Below are 10,988 nucleotides of genomic sequence, written 5' to 3'. Positions count from 1 at the left end.
TGCTTTCGCGGCCCCGTTTGTAGACTGCGCTGGTCTCCCTTCATTGCAGATATGGGCATGGATGCGGCTCTGATGTTAGCCCAGAGCTTGAAAGCCCACGAGCGGGAAGACACTGCAACTTTCGGATTGGCGAAGAAGGTGAGGGTAGAAGAGACAGATCCGGCCGTGTTTCGCCTTAATGGCCTAGAGCCCGCGCTTATGGCACATCTTCGACCGCGAGGGCTTCCTGGTGCGCATCATCGTGAGGGAAAATCCGACCTCAAGAAGAAGGTCATGCCCACCGTCACTGTGAGGGGAAACCTGACCTCAGAAAGAAGGTCATGCCCACCGTCATCGTGAGGCAGCGGAAACCATGGCGCGGCAAAGATGGCGTCTACATGTACTTCGAAGATAACGCTGGAGTGATTGCTGACCCGAAAGGGGGACTGGAAGAAGAAGATAAGTGCTTGAAGTAATTCTCGACGATGGCTGGAACTGAGAGTTCGAAGTCTGATAGAGCCGAGCTTCTTTAGAGCTGTTTGTTTTGTTTGTTGTTTTGTTATTTTTTTTTTTAAGACTTTGTAACGTGCACTTCGCCAATGAAACGAGAAGAAAACTTTTCGTTACCTCGTCCCCTCCTCTCTTTTTTTTGGCCTTCAAGGCTTTGTAATGTATACTTCACCAATGAAATGAGAATGAAATTGTCTATTACCTTGTCCATTCTAGTATTAAATGGTTGTTTACCAAACTCCATTTGTCTTCCGTCTTGTTTGGCATCGACGTAGTTTGTAATCCCTCGCCGGTTCTTGCGTTGAGTCGTCGTTCACCGAACTTCTTTTATTTTCCGTCTTGTTCGTTGCCGACGTAGTTTGAAGGTTCCTGATCGTCGTCGTGTCGATTTGCCCTTAGGGACTAGAGATTTTCGACAAGGGTTTTCTCTCTCGTCGAGACGAGGTCCCTTGTGCCTTTGATGTAGTTCATTTTTCACCTATTGCCGGTGTAGTTCGTCGTTTTTTCTTTTCGTCTCTCCCTTTTCTTCTGTGTTTGAGTGAGGGTCTTCCCTCTGCTCTTGATGGGGTCGTGAGAGTGTGGAGGAGTCATTGAGGAAGCTTTCCTCCTTGTCGATCAACCGAGTCTTTGTTTGCGTCGGGATGAGGTCCTCCCCTTGTTCCCGACGGTCGGTTTCAGCTCGTGTCAGGACGAGGTTCTCCTCCTGTTCCTGACAAAGCTGTGGGGGCACATAAGGACCGTTGTGAGGGCCTCTCCCCCCATCTGGTCTTTAGAAAATCGGACCTTCGACTTTGCTTATGTTAGGACGAGGTTCTCCTCCTGTTCCTAACAAGACTGTGGAGGCACATAAGGGTCGTTGTGAGGGCCTCTCCCCCCATCCGATCTTTAGAAAATCGGACCTTCGACTTTGCTCATGTTAGGACGAGGTTCTCCTCCTATTCCTAACAAGGCTGTGGGGGCACATAAGGGCCATTATGACGGCCTCTCCCCCCATCCGGTCTTTAGGAAATCGGACCTTCGACTTTGCTCATGTTATGACGAGGTTCTCCTCCTATTCCTAACAAGGCTGTGGGGGCACATCAGGGCCGTTGTGAGGGCCTCTCCCCCCATCCGATCTTTAAGAAACTGGACCTTCGACTTTGCTCATGTTAGGACGAGATTCTCCTCCTGTTCCTAATAAGGCTATGGGGGCACATAAGGACCGTTGTAAGGGCCTCTCCCCCCATCCGGTCATTAAGAAATTGGACATTCGACTTTGCTCATGTTAGGACGAGGTTCTCCTCCTGTTCCTAACAAGGCTGTGGGGATACATAAGGGCCGTTGTAAGGATCTCTCCTCCCATCCGGTCTTTAAGAAATCGGGCCTTCGACTTTGCTCATGTTAGGACGAGGTTCTCCTCCTATTCCTAATAAGGCTGTGGGGAAACATAAGGGCCTCTCCCCCCATCCAGTCTTTAAGAAATCGGGCCTTCGACTTTGCTCATGTTAGGACGAGGTTCTCCTCCTGTTCCTAACGCGCTTAATTTCGTTTGTATAGGGGAGTTATCTTCCGTCGTCATAAGCTCATACCAAAAGAAAGAATGCGCAAATATGAAGAGAATTTTCATTCAGGGCAAAGTTGTTGGTAATACATTCATAGATTTTTCAAACCCTATAACCGTGGAAGGTCTGCTCCTCGTCGGGTCCCCTCGAGATGGAGTTGATAATCCCAATCGAAGGTCGATCTTCTGGCTGCTCCTCCCTCTTTGGCGGTTTCGACTGCGGCAGGGCCCTAGGCCGATCTTCTCTTCCTTCAGGTCGGCGTCGAATGAATCTGTCGAGCCGACCCCGTCTGATGAGCTCCTCGATCTCGTCTCGGAGCTGAATACACTCCTCCGTATCGTGGTCGTGGTCATGATGATAGAGGCAGAATTTGTTCGGATTGCGCTTTCCAGGGTGCGAGCGCATCCTCTCCGACCTTGGGAGCTGCTCCCTAACCTCCATCAGCACTTGAGTTTTCGATGCGTTGAGAGGGGCGTAGCTGTGAAATGTTCCGGGAGGAGAGCCTCGTCGAACTCGACGGTCTGGGCTTCTTTGTTTACGAGTTCGGGGAGGAGTCCGGGCGTGCCTGTGCCCGGGAGGAGTTCGAGAGCGTGGCCGAGCTTCACTCGACCCTTTTTCAATTGCGGGCTTGCTCGAGTCTCCCGCCTGCCGCTCTCTCGCGATCTCCTCGTCCTTCATCTTGAAGGCTTCTTCTGCTCGGGCATATCCTTCGGCCCGAGCCAGCAAATCGGCAAAATCCCTGGGGTACTTCTTTTCCAAGGAGAACAGAAGGTCGTTCTTCTGGAGGCCGCCCTTCAGAGCGGCCATCGCAACCGATTGGTCCAAGTTCCGGACCTCCAATGCAGCGACGTTGAAATGGTTGACGTAAGTCTGGATGGATTTTCCCTCCCTTTGCTTGATGTTGATGAGGGACTCCGAACCTCTCCGGGGATGCCGGCTGCTAACAAAATGAGCTGCGAACTGGTGGCTCATCTGATCAAAAGAAAAGATGGTACCCGACTTCAATACTAAGTACCAGTTCCTTGCTGCTCCCTTCAGGGTGGATGAAAAAGCTCGGCACAGAATGGCATCTGGCGCACCATGGAGCAGTATCATTGTCCGAAAGGCCTCCAGGTGGTCGACTGGGTCCGAGGTCCCATCATAGCTTTCGAATTAGGGGAGCTTGAAGTTTGACGAGATCGGTTCCTGCATGATCATTTGAGAAAAGAGAGGGTCAGTACAGATGTCCTCACCATAATCAGGGAGAGCGTGGCGGAGTTCTTCGATCCGCCGGTTCATCTCTTGGAGCCTTCGATCCAGGAAGTCCTCCCGACTGCGGGTCTCGAGGGTCTTCAGACAGAATGGAGGTAGAAATCCTCCGGGAGTAGAATCGTGATCGGACTGAGGGCTCTCCACCCTCGGATTTATCTTTCCGGGAAAGACGGGGTGACTGGCCCGAGTGGCCCGCCCTACCGTCGGATTTTGGAATTCCGACGATGTTCTCTCCAACCGCACCGATGCCTGCGGCTGTTGTTGCTGTTGCATGGCCTGCACCGCTTCAGTGAGGCCTCTGACCTGCTGAACCAACAGGTCGAATTGCTCCACACCGACCACCGTTGTCGGAGGAGGAGGAGCCTGAAAAACTGAAGGTGAGGCCGGAGCCTGAGATCTGGCCGCGGAGGCCGTGGATCGCCTGGTGGATGCTTTGCGGGGAGGCATCGTGTGAAGATCTAGTAGAAGAAGGAGAAGAGGATGTTGGAGAAGATGACCGAAATCAGTCCCGTTGAGCACTCCTTTAAGAACAAGAGTATTGCAAAGACACACCCCTTCCTCTAGCGCCAATTCTGTTGGTGCAGAATTCTGTCGAGGTCGGAGAAGCTGGAGCTGGGATGACCGCGACCGCCGTCGGGACCTACAAAGAAAGTCTAAACCAGAGTTGGGGGTGCTCCGGCAAGACCCTCCGACGCTCAAGTCAGTACTCTGCTTCAACAGAAATGGAGTGCTCGAGCGAAAATTTTGGCAGAGTTTCGAGATAGAGTTACCAGCTTAGAGAAGAATGTATCTGGAGGTCCTTATTTATAGACGGAGGGTGTAACTGAACGATAGCGACGTCTGTAACCGTCTAGTAGTGGACCGCTCAGAGCCACGTGAAGTTTGTTACGGAGAGTAGTGGCGTCAGGGGTCGTTCAGGGCCACGTGGAGCTTGTTGCAGAGAGTGGAGTGGTGTCTATTATCGGGACTTGCCAGAGAGTGGTGGAGCTGCATAGAATCTGTTGCAGAGAGTGGAGTAGGAGGGCGGCTCTTATCGTGACTTGTCAGAGAGTGGTGGAGCTGCATGGAATCCGTTGCAGAGAGTGGAGCAGGAGGGCGGCTCTTGTCATGACTTGTCAGAGAGTGGTGAAGCTGCATGGAATCCGTTGCAGAGAGTGGAGCAGGAGGGCGGCTCTTGTCGTGACTTGTCAGAGAGTTTGGATCCATCGGCTGAAGCTCGACTGAGATGTCTGATGGCGCAGAATGGCTCTTTACATCATCGTTCTAGGAGAGGCTCGGATGTTCCGAGGTCGCTAACGAATCTACTATTGTCGGACGCTTCGGATGCTGACGTTTCAAGCGGGAGTCATCTGCTGTAGGAGCTCGGATGGAGATCTTTGTTGACGAAGTCTGGAGAAGTCAGTTTGGGATTTATCTGATGCGGAAGCTCATCCGAAGATCGTCCGCCGGGGAAGTCTGATTTTATAGGGAGCCTGGTAGGAGGTCGGCCGGCGATGGACTTCGGATAGCGCTGGGGAGGCTCGGCAGACATCGGAGGCGATCGGCTATCGCAGGGACCCAGTTGCTGAAGCTCGTCCGTCGTAGAAGCTCGTCTGGAATCCATCCGCTGGAGAAATTCGAACGGGCTTCGGTTCTCGCGAGAGGTCGAAAGGGGGCCGTTTATTGTAGGAGCTCGGGCGAGGACCAGTTGTCATGGAAGCTCGGAGTAGCGTCTCGCTGTAGAAGTTCGTCCAGAGCCCACTCGCTACTCGCTACGGAGTAGCTCGGCTGGAGTCTACCTGCAACAGAAGTTCAGAAGAAATTTGTTTATAGTAGAAGCTTGAACGAAATTTGCTTACAGTAGACGTCTGGGATAGACAGCCCGCTGTAGGAGTTCGGAGTAGACCGTTCGTAGTAGAAGTTCGGCTCTCGCAGGAGCTTGATCGAGATCCGAAAGGCGGTCGACCGTCGTAAAAACTTGGAAGGAGTCTGATTACTGTAGAGATCTCATTGTCGGGGAAGCTCGGATGCTGACGAAGCCCGGAAGAAGTTCGGAGTAGGATTGTCCGTGGCCGGAAGAAGTCCAGGAGAGACTCGGGGAATGGTCGGCTGCTGTAGGAGGTCGACTGTCAGTGAGGCCCAGAGGGCCTTTGGGGCGGGCCGATGGCTGAACGCAGAAGTCCATTGTCGGAGAAGTCCGGACGGTCGAGGAAGTTCGGAGAGGCGCCACATACAAGGTCGGGAGCCGGAAAAGCCCCGAAGGGATCGGTCTTTTATGAACTTCGACCGGGGGTACTATATACCCAACAAGTGGTAATGATTTTGATAGCAAAATTATTGATCTTATAAATATCTTAATTACTATTATTATACACTTAATATTTTCATTTATACTCTTAATATATTATTATTTTAATATTACAATTTATTTTGATTATAAAAATTAAATAAATAGAAGTAATACGTCAAATAGTTTCATAATATAAATATAAAGTATAATAATATATTTGTATTATAATTACAAAAATATATCAGATAATAACATGTTATCATATAGTATATACCATGAATACTATATATGTAATATCAACAGAATATAATATTTATAATTATGTGGTATATTAGTGCTATATTGTGATACTAATATTTCTTACTAGATAGAAAGGCATTTTTATCATCAAATTTCAACTCAAATGAAGATAATTTGAGATCACCATTACATAAGATCATTATAGTATAATTAAATGTAGTAAACTTATGGTCTTTATTCTTCTCATCCTAAGTCTCGGGGCCATCACGCCATACCAAACACCTCTTAAAAGATAAACTGCAAGCATGCCTAAAGAAAATACCCATGTGACGATCAAGTGCTTGGGCATCAATGATCAGCCATTGATGGAAATAAAGTGATCGACATTGATGTTGGATCTACCATAGCGGAATTTACTAAAGCTGGAGACAACTTTTAGTAAAATAAATAAATAGTCGGTCATATTTAACATCACTCTGGCCAATATTTTCGCATAAATATTCTGTCAGCATAGACAGTTACAGTAGATGTTTAGTAACTACATATCAGCTGGGGCCACAGCGTACTTTCGGTATCTTGGAGAAGCATCCAAATGCCCATATAGCCTTTCTCATATAGGAAGAGGGTTCACGGCCCAACTACCCCTGCGTCTGATTTAAGATATCTAGAGAATCATCGAGGCCTTTCGATCTACCGGTGAGGCGGCAGCTCAAAATCCCACATCAGTTCTGTTCCTTCATTTCAGAAAAAAAAGCCATTCTTTAAAACTCAATCAAACATAATGTTTTATGCTCCTCTACCATGCAATGTAGATTGGGCTGAAGAGCAAATGATAGAGCAAGGAGCTCCCAAGACGCCATGATTACAAATAGCCCATCAGTTTAAGATCCGATACATGGCTGGGGTAAGATGACAAAGTGCGGGAGGCCAAGCCCGCGCGACACACTGATGAGTGAGACGGGTTCGTCCAAATTGAAACGGGCCAGGACCCCAATGAAAGCCCACCAGGCCATTGGGGTTGGTGGCCTTTCGGGCCTGATAGTAGGAGCGGGCCAGGCTGCACCTACGCCAAACTCGATGGCTGTGCCAGTCGAAGGAAGTGGAGGTGGGGCACCGGAGTTGGGAGATGATCGGGACTCGATCGGGCCGGAAGGGGAGGACCTTGGCGGCAACCAACTTGGGGTGGACGGTGCGGCAGTGGACACCACCTTGAGTGGCCGCTCGACGTATGCAGTGGCCGCAACAACGATGGGGAAGTCGGTCGTAGGTTCTTTCGAGGCTGGTGGTGCCGGCAATGGTGGGGGATGCCAGTGCATGTCGCTTGGGGTGGAAGGAGATGGGGAGGAGTCCTCCCAGTCTGAGGTGGTTGGTGCGATGGTGGGTGCCACCCTAGCCGGCCACCCAACAAGTGCAGTGGCCACGGCACCGGTGCTGGTGCAGGCGGTGGCTTCTTCTGGAACAGTCGGTGCCGGTGATGGTGGGGGACTCCAATGTTGGCCGGCGAGGGTGCAAGAAGTTGAGGAGAAGTTTCCTCCCAAGGACTTCCCATCCGATGGCTCCCTGAAGGGAAAGAAGGTGGAGGGTGCGGGCTTGACCCCTTGTGGGCCGGGCCGTATGGCGAAGTCGGGCCAGAATGGCATTATGGCCAAATTGAAGGCCGCTTTGGGTGGTTGACAAGCCTGGATCCACAGGATTCTCCGGGAAAGGGGTGGACACAATCTTAGATGACAACATTGGGGGGGACTGAAGACCCGGCATCTCACCATTGATGTTCTCCATGAAGATGCTTCTATGGAATACCTGGAGGGCAGGGAACCCTCATTCATGTCATCCATTCATGGACTTGTGTATATCTATAATCCAAACTTGTGTGTCTTACTCGAAACCCATTTGTTAGGGAATAGTCTTATTCATGCCAGGCACAGACTTTCGAGGATCGGAGGATTCTATGCAATTGAGTCCCGTGGGCTCTTCGAAGGTATTATTGTGATTTGGAGGAATAGAGGAGCTAATGTGGATATTTTTCATAATAATGACCAGCATGTAATTATTGTGATATTTGAAAATAATAGTCCTCCTTGGCTCTTATTAGCTGTCTATGCGAGGATTACAAAGAAAGATGGATCGTGTGGAGTGAGATAGCAAAATTGGTTGAGTAGGACATATCCACTGTGGTTGCAGGGAATTTTAACTGTATTGATAGTGCCCAAAAGAAGAGGGGTGGAAGGCCTTTCACAAACGACCACGAAAGTTTCATGACTTTATCTGGGAAAATGGACTAGTAGACTTGGGCTTTTCAAGCCCTAGGTTCATCTGGTGCAACAACTAGTAGAGTGGAGCGAGGTTCTGGAAGCATATTGACAGAGCCTTCAGCACGACTAGCCAAGTCTAAATACATCCGAGTTATCTAGTCTGTCACTTCCCTAGGATTGCATTTGATCATTACCCTATACTCATCTATACTGAGATGGACCTCTTGTATCGGAGCCCCTTTTGATTCAAGAAGTTTTGACTCTCCTACCCTCGATCCTGAGATATTGTGCGAGAGGTGTAAAGGTTACAGGTGTAGAGGAACGCGATGTACCGGATCATCCGAAGGTTGGAGCTAACTAGATGCAGGCTGAGGCGGTGGAACCGAGAAGAGGTCGGTGATATTTTTAGGAGACCGGACAAGATCGAGACTACTATTACTAATCTCCAAAGGAGGGAGGACTAGGATAGAGGGCTATTCAAGGTGGATCCAGCAGAGCTACAAAGGAGACTCACCATACACCACTCCCTTCTAAGCTAGCAAAAGGTGCTTTGGAGACAAATTCATGATCCATTAGATCAAAGAAGGGGATAGGAACGCTAAGTTTTTCCACTGGTCGACCATCATCAAGAGACAGAGGAATCGGATCCAAATGCTGAGAGATGATGGGGCCAATGGATAGAGGGGGAGGAGGATATTAGACAGGAGGTCTTTTGATTCTTCCAAGCAAGATGGACTGAGTGACTTACGGGATGTGAGTCATCAATCATTCCTTCTCCCACTAATCATGTCTCCATGCAGAACAATGATCTACTGATTAGGCCAGTGTGAGCAGACGAGGTCCATCGAGCCTTTTATGCAATGGCGGAAGACAAGGCCCCTAGCCATGATGGATTTCCACCCCTCCTTTAGGCGGTACCGAATGATTATACGACACGAGGTGGTGGAGACCGTGCAGCAGTTATTCACCTCTCGATCCATGTCGAACATCTGAAAAAGGACCTTCATAGTTCTTCTTCTTAAAAGACAGGATGCTTCGGAGCCTGGTCACTTCAGACCCATTAGTCTTTGCACTATATTGTATAAGGCTTGCGTGAAGATCATGATGCGATGGATGAAGCATATCCTTCCCAAGTTGATTAGTCTAGAGCAGGAAGCTTTTGGCAAGGGCCGCAGCATCTCTAACAATGTGATGATCATGTAGGAGTCTATACATAATTTAAAGAGAGCTCCGATTCATCGCTCTCTCGTAGCCATTAAGTTAGATATAGAGAGGGTGTATGACCGGATCAATTGGCAATTTCTTGAGAACACACTAGACGGTTTTGGTTTCCATGGGCAGTGGATCAAATGGATCATGGGTTGCATCAGGTCACCTCCTTCGTGATCCTTATCAACAGCACCCCCATTGATTACTTCCAGTCTATGATCAACCTTCATCAAGATTGTCCCCTGTCCTCCTATCTCTTTATCCTATGTGTTGACGCCTTGTCAAGGGCTCTGAGGCAGGCTACCATAGAGTGGGCTCTGGATCCTTACGAGCCTACCTTAGGGATCAGTGGCCTATGTCACATCTTTTGTTTGCAGATGACTATCTCTTGGTGGGTCGGATAATTGCACGGAATGCTGTTAGCTTCAGAAGAGTATTGGAGTAATGTAGGGTTTATGGGCAAAAGGTAAATTTATTGAAGTCCACTTTACACTTCAATCTGAAGATCAGAGGCCAGATAAGATTGGTGATCAGAGAACAACCAAGGATTATGGAGCGAACTGGGACATGCCATTATCTCGGGGTTCCTATCACTGGTCGCAGACTCCGGAGGATGGAATGTATCGGGATGGAGGAGGTAGTCCAGAGACAGATGGAAGGTTAGCAGGCTAGATCCCTATCCATGATAGGTAGAGTCACATTGGTGAAATTAGTACTCAGCTCGATCCCAATCTATATGATGTCACACACCATCCTGTCAAAGACCCTATTGTTAAAGCTTGAGCAGCTGTTCGAGATCTCATCACGGAGGGGGTGGCATTCATGTTTTGGCCTAGAATGTGGTATGTCAGCCAACAAGGGATGGAGGTCTTGAAATCTAGTCCATAATGGTGAGACGTGAGGCATTGATTACCAGACGAGCAACTAGATTTCTGTTACAACCGTGTTGCCTTTGGAGTGCGATGATGAGGGTCGGGTATAGCTCGAATGGGCATCAAGATTCGGCTCACTCGACAGAGCTCTTTTGTGTGAAAGGAGATTTGCTCCTGGGCCCATATGTTTTTGGGCCGGATCAAATGGCTGGTGGATGATGGGCAATCTGTTAACCTCCTTTGGGATCTGTGGATTATTGAGATTCCTCTAAGCAAATGGCCTACCTTTGTGAATATGGAGGCTGTGGAGTCGATGTGTGTTCATGACCTGTTTTGGCCTGGAGGGGGAGGTGGAACACTGATATGATATCTCACCTCTTTGGCGATGATCTAGCACAGAGAGTGTTGTCTATTATTGTACCCATATATGCTAGCTCATACGTGTGTGGGGGTCAGCTTGTACACCGAGAGTAGTGAACAGGGACTTGTATGAGCTATTCAGAAATGCTTTGTCTAGGAGGCTCGATGAGGCATAGCTTTGAAGGTTGAAGATCTATCTGAGAGTCAACCTATTTTTATGGAAGATGGTGTGGCGTCGTCTCTCGATCAAGGCCATCTTATATGCCAGAGGCATGAATCTATCAGTGACATGCCCCAGCCATGGTAGGGAGGAGGAGACTGTGGATCATATCCTCTTTGCTTGTCCTAGAGCACGACAAGTGTAGAGAATGATTAGTCTGCCCATAGTGGGCACGGCCCCCACGGAGCCTGCCCAACTTTTCTTGGAGGCACTTTAGAGGAGTGTGAAGTCTGACTCTTCTAGAGCCCTGGGGATCCAGACCACTTACATTGCTCATAATATCTG

Source organism: Elaeis guineensis, chromosome 7, assembly GCF_000442705.2.
Source record: "Elaeis guineensis isolate ETL-2024a chromosome 7, EG11, whole genome shotgun sequence".
Lineage (NCBI taxonomy): Eukaryota > Viridiplantae > Streptophyta > Magnoliopsida > Arecales > Arecaceae > Elaeis > Elaeis guineensis.
This window is presented reverse-complemented; position numbering follows the sequence as displayed.